The sequence below is a fragment of the Schistocerca americana genome, unplaced genomic scaffold (assembly GCF_021461395.2).
Source record: "Schistocerca americana isolate TAMUIC-IGC-003095 unplaced genomic scaffold, iqSchAmer2.1 HiC_scaffold_14, whole genome shotgun sequence".
Lineage (NCBI taxonomy): Eukaryota > Metazoa > Arthropoda > Insecta > Orthoptera > Acrididae > Schistocerca > Schistocerca americana.
The window spans coordinates 13935192-13941191 of NW_025725481.1; positions in this window are offsets into that span (position 1 = coordinate 13935192).

Genomic DNA, 6000 nt, shown 5'->3' on the forward strand with positions numbered 1-6000 from the left:
TACTCATCTAATGCTTAAGAGATGGTTGTTGTACCATGGTGGCTCTTTTCCGAGTTAGAAAACTGCTGTGAAGTTCCCTTTGCTTCCGCAGCAAACATAAACATAGCCAAACCTTTGCAGACAAACAAAAATTACGCGAAGCGATATGTAGTGTGATGAGGGCTATGCGAGAGGCGTTCAATGAATTCGAAAGTAATGTTCTATGTACTGACTTGGCAGAAAATCCTAAGAAATTTTGGTCTGATGTCAAAGCGGTAGGTGGATCGAAACAAAATGTCCACACATTCTGTGACCAAAACGGTACTGAAACAGCTTTGGAGAAAGACATTTAGTATTTCGGTCTTTAGTCTGTCATCCTCTGTCTCACACAGGAAGACCCCCCCTGCGGGTCCGGGGGTTAGAATAGGCCCGAGGTATTCCTGCCTGTCGTACGAAGCGACTAAAAGGAGTCCATCCCCCTCACGGGGGTAGTTAGCGCCTGCGTCCGGAGACGGACGGTTCCACGACCTATAATTGTGGTCTTTTTGGATTTTCACTTCTCGTTTCTTCCTTCCTTTTGTTGGTTCCTTTCTTTGCTCTTCTCCACCCCACTGTCTTCCTTACTCTTTCCCTTGCCTTCTTCTCCTTGGTTCTCCTTGCCTTCTCATTGCCTTCTTCTCATTGCCTTCTTCTCATTGCCTTCTTCTCATTGCCTTCTTCTCATTGCCTTCTTCTCATTGCCTTCTTCTCATTGCCTTCTTCTCATTGCCTTCTTCTCATTGCCTTCTTCTCATTGCCTTCTTCTCATTGCCTTCTTCTCATTGCCTTCTTCTCATTGCCTTCTTCTCATTGCCTTCTTCTCATTGCCTTCTTGTCCTTGCCTTCTCATTGCCTTCTTGTCCTTGCCTTCTCATTGCCTTCTTCTCCTTGCCTTCTCTGGTCTCCGCCTCGGCGTTTGAGACAGTCTGTACTCTCTCTCTCCCTCTCTCTCCTCCTTTTCCTCTTCTTCCTTCCTCCCTGTGCGTGCCTGAAGGCCGACCCACGCGTTCGCACGCGTAGCCGGTGACAGGGTAACGCGTAATTCCCCGCCCTGGGTAGACATGTAAGGCACGCGCGTACCCCCTGGTAAAGGCCAGGCCCGGGGAGGGGTGATTGCCTGAGCTGATACCTTCTGACCATGCCGATTGGTCCCTCCGTCTGGTTCTCGGGAGGTGTGACCTGAGGTGTAAAAATTCACCTAAGGCGGGAGTGCCCTCTGAGAGGGTCCCCACAAGGAAGGAGCGCGCCATCGGAGACGCTGGCAATCATGGGGGATTCCTCCGCAATGGATTTCACTCCATCTGTCTCGACTTCTGCCCAAAAACGGAAACGTGACCAGCCATCAGTGACTAAAGTACTACCGCCTGCCCCACAGTTCCTCGTCGTTCCTCGATCTGAGGACGGAAAGGATTTTTCCTCTGTCAACCCTTTCGTTATCCAGAAGGGTGTAGATGCCATAGCCAGATCTGTCAAATCTTGTACCAGGTTGCGTAACAGTACCTTATTACTAGAAACTGAGAGCGCCTTTCAGGCACAAAAACTGCTTCGGGCCACACTCCTGTACACGTTCCCTGTGCGGGTGGAGGCTCACCGCACTTTGAATTCGTCTCGTGGTGTGGTCTATACTAGCTCCCTCGACGGACTGACTGACGAGGAGATTCAATCTTTCCTCGCTGAGCAGGGCGTGACGGCTGTCCATAGGGTCACGAAAAAGGTCAACAGTGACCTTGTGCCGACCCGGACACTTTTCTTGACCTTCGATAGTGTTAAGCTGCCATCGCGCATCAAGGCGGGCTGTGAGGTTATTTCTGTTCGCCCCTATGTCCCGACACCTACGCGCTGTTACCAGTGTCAGCGTTTCAACCACACTCGACAGTCTTGTTCCAATGCGGCTAAATGTGTCACTTGTGGCAGGGATGCCCATGAGGGTGACTGTCCACCTCCGTCTCCTCGTTGTGTGAACTGTCAGGGTGACCATGCAGCATCCTCCCGCGACTGTCCCGTCTATAAGGAAGAACGCTGTATCCAAGAAATTCGGGTCAAAGAGAAAGTGTCCACCTCGGCTGCTCGCAAGCTATTTGCTAGTAGAAAGCCCACGCTGCTCCCAGCGGGGAAATACAGTACTGTCCTCGCCTCTCCTCGGACTACCAGGGAGGTGGCAACCCAGACATGCGATCTGACCTACAGCACCACGGTCGTCCGTTCGGCCAGTGCAAAGATCGCGCGGTCGACGTCTCCTCTTCCTCCCATCACCCCACAGACACCAGCCTCCTCCTCAGCTTCTGCTAAGACGAAGACATCGAAGTCAGATGCACGGGCCTTCAAGAAGGAACCATCCCGTGCAGACTTCCTCCGTACCTCGACCTCCCAGCCTTCGACCGGTACTTCCACTCAACGTCCTTCCACAAAAGCGCATAGGAAGCACAGTTCTCCTTCTCCGCCACGGCGCATTTCTTCTCCTGCGCCACCCAGCGGTTGCCGCCCCAGGCCGTTATCCGTTTCGCCTGGCCGCACCGCTGGTAGCCGTACATCTGGCCGTTCACCGGCGGAGGAAGCTCCCCCTCCCGGCCATCCTCCCGAGATGGCCGATGACCCTATAGACCCAATGGACGATGACTGTCCGCCTACTGATAGCGGCGGCAGTGCTCGGTCGAAGCCAGGCCCTAAGCGGCCTTCGAGGTGACCACTTCTCTCATCTTCCTTTTCTTACGATGGCACTTATTCACTGGAATATTCGCAGCATTCGCTCCAACCGAGAGGACTTGAAGTTGCTGCTCCGCTTGCACCGTCCGCTCGTCGTAGCCCTCCAGGAAACGAAGCTACGCCCATGCGATCAAATTGCCTTGGCACACTACACCTCTGTGCGTTTTGACCTACCCCCTGTGGTAGGTATCCCAGCTCATGGAGGGGTTATGTTGCTGGTCCGGGATGATATTTACTACGATCCCATCACGTTGCACACCGGCCTGCAGGCAGTTGCCATCTGCATTACTCTCCCCACTTTTACGTTTTCCTTTTGTACCGTTTACACTTCATCGTCATCTGCCGTTACCAGGGCAGACGTGATGCAACTTATTGCTCTGCTACCTGCACCATTTTTGTTAACTGGAGACTTCAATGCCCACCATCCCCTTTGGGGCTCTCCAGCATCCTGCCCGAGGGGCTCCTTGTTAGCAGACCATTTCAACCAGCTCGATCTTGTCTGCCTCAATACTGGCGCCCCTACTTTCCTTTCGGACACATCTCACACCTATTCCCATTTAGACCTCTCTATATGTACTCCCCAACTTGCACGCCGGTTTGAGTGGTATGCACTTTCTGATACATATTCGAGCGACCACTTCCCGTGTGTTATCCATCTACTGCAGCATACCCCCTCTCCGTGCTCATCTAGTTGGACCATCTCCAAGGCAGACTGGGGGCCCTTCTCTTCCAGGGCGACCTTTCAGGATCAAACCTTTACAAGCTGCGATCGTCAGGTCGCACACCTCACGGAAGTCATTCTCGCTGCTGCTGAATATTCCATCCCTCACCCTCCTTCTTATCCACGTCGCGTACCGGTCCCCTGGTGGACCGCAGCATGTAGAGACGCTTTACGTGCTCGTCGACGTGCTTTACGCACATTTAAACGCCACCCTACAGTGGCGAATTGTCTCAATTATAAAAGATTACGTGCTCAGTGCCGTCGTATTATCAAAGAAAGCAAGAAAGCCAGCTGGGCTGCTTTCACAAGCACCTTCAACACTTTTACTCCTCCTTGTGTTGTCTGGGGTAGCCTGCGCCGGCTATCTGGCACTAAGGTCCACTCACCAGTTTCTGGCTTGAAGGTCGCGAATGACGTCTTTGTGGCCCCTGAGGCTGTCTCCAATGCCTTCGGCCGCTTTTTTGCAGAGGTTTCGAGCTCCGCTCATTACCACCCTGCCTTCCTCCCCTGCAAACAGGCAGAGGAGGCTAGGCCACCTAACTTCCGCTCCTCGAATTGTGAAAGTTATAATGCCCCATTCACCATGCGGGAACTCGAAAACGCACTTGGCCGATCACGGTCCTCCGCTCCAGGGCCAGATTCTATTCATATTCAGATGCTGAAGAACCTTTCTCCTGCGGGTAAAGGTTTTCTTCTTCGTACATACAATCGCATCTGGATTGAGGGACATGTTCCCGCATGGTGGCGCGAGTCTATTGTTGTCCCGATTCCTAAGCCGCGGAAGGACAAGCACTTGCCTTCCAGTTATCGACCTATCTCGCTTACCAGCTGTGTCTGTAAAGTGATGGAGCGAATGGTTAACTCTCGATTGGTTTGGCTGCTCGAGTCTCGACGCCTACTTACCAATGTACAATGTGGATTTCGTAGGCGCCGCTCTGCTGTTGACCATCTGGTTACCTTGTCGACCTTCATTATGAATAACTTCTTGCGGAAGCGCCCGACCGCGGCTGTGTTCTTTGATTTGGAGAAGGCTTACGACACCTGTTGGAAGGCGGGCATTCTCCGCACCATGCATACATGGGGCCTTCGCGGTCGCCTCCCTCTTTTTATTCGTTCCTTTTTAATGGATCGACAGTTCAGGGTACGTGTGGGTTCTGTCCTGTCCGACACCTTTCGCCAGGAGAATGGGGTGCCACAGGGCTCAGTTTTGAGCGTCGCTCTCTTCGCCATCGCGATCAATCCAATAATGGATTGCCTCCCAGCTGATGTATCAGGCTCCCTTTTCGTGGACGATTTTACCATCTATTGCAGCGCGCAGTGTACCCGTGTCCTGGAGCGCTGTCTCCAGCGTTCTCTTGACCGTCTTTACTCCTGGAGTGTCGCCAATGGCTTCCGTTTTTCTGCCGAGAAGACGGTCTGTATTAACTTCTGGCGCTACAAACAGTTTCTCCCACCGTCCTTACGACTCGGTCCCGTTGCTCTCCCAATCGTGGAGACAACCAAATTTTTAGGCCTTACATTTGACAGGAAACTCAGCTGGACTCCACATGTGTCATATTTGGCCGCCCGTTGTACCCGTTCTTTAAATGTCCTCCGTGTTCTCAGTGGTATGTCGTGGGGAGCGGATCGAACCGTCCTACTTCGCCTATATCGGTCGATCGTCCGCTCCAAGCTGGATTATGGGAGCTTCGTATACTCTTCTGCACGGCCATCCATCCTACGCCGCCTCAACTCCATACAACATCGGGGTTTACGACTTGCGATCGGAGCATTTTATACCAGTCCCGTAGAGAGTCTTCATGCTGACGCTGGCGAATTGCCACTCACCTACCGGCGCGATATACTGCTTTGTCGGTATGCCTGTTGGCTACTGTCAATGCCCGACCATCCGTCTTATCGTTACTTTTTTGACGACTCTCTTGACCGTCAATACGGGTTGTATGTCTCTGCCCTGCTACCCCCTGGAGTTCGCTTTCGTCGCCTCCGTCAACGCCTTAATTTTTCACTCCCTGCAACCTTTCGAGTGGGCGAGAGCCGCACGCCACCTTGGCTCCAGGCTCAGGTCCGCGTTCACCTTGACCTCAGCTCACTCCCAAAAGAGGTCACCCCCGGTTCGGTCAACCACTCCCGTTTTTTGGAACTTCGTTCGAAGTTCAGCAACATGACTTTCATTTATACAGATGGCTCTAAGACCAATGACGGGGTCGGGTGTTCCTTTATTGTCGAGGCCCAAAGTTTCAAATACCGGCTCCATGGCCATTGTTCGGTCTTCACAGCTGAGCTCTTTGCCCTCTACCAGGCTGTTCTTTACATCTGCCGCCACCGACATTCTGCTTATGTCATCTGCTCAGATTCCCTGAGCGCCATCCAGAGCCTCAGTGATCCGTACCCGGTTCACCCTTTCGTACACCGGATCCAACGCTCTCTTCAGCAGCTGGTGGACGTTGGTTCTCCAGTTAGCTTTATGTGGGTTCCTGGCCATGTCGATATCCCTGGGAACGAAGCTGCAGATGCCGCGGCCAAGGCTGCGGTCCTCCAGCCTCGGACAGCTTCTTGTT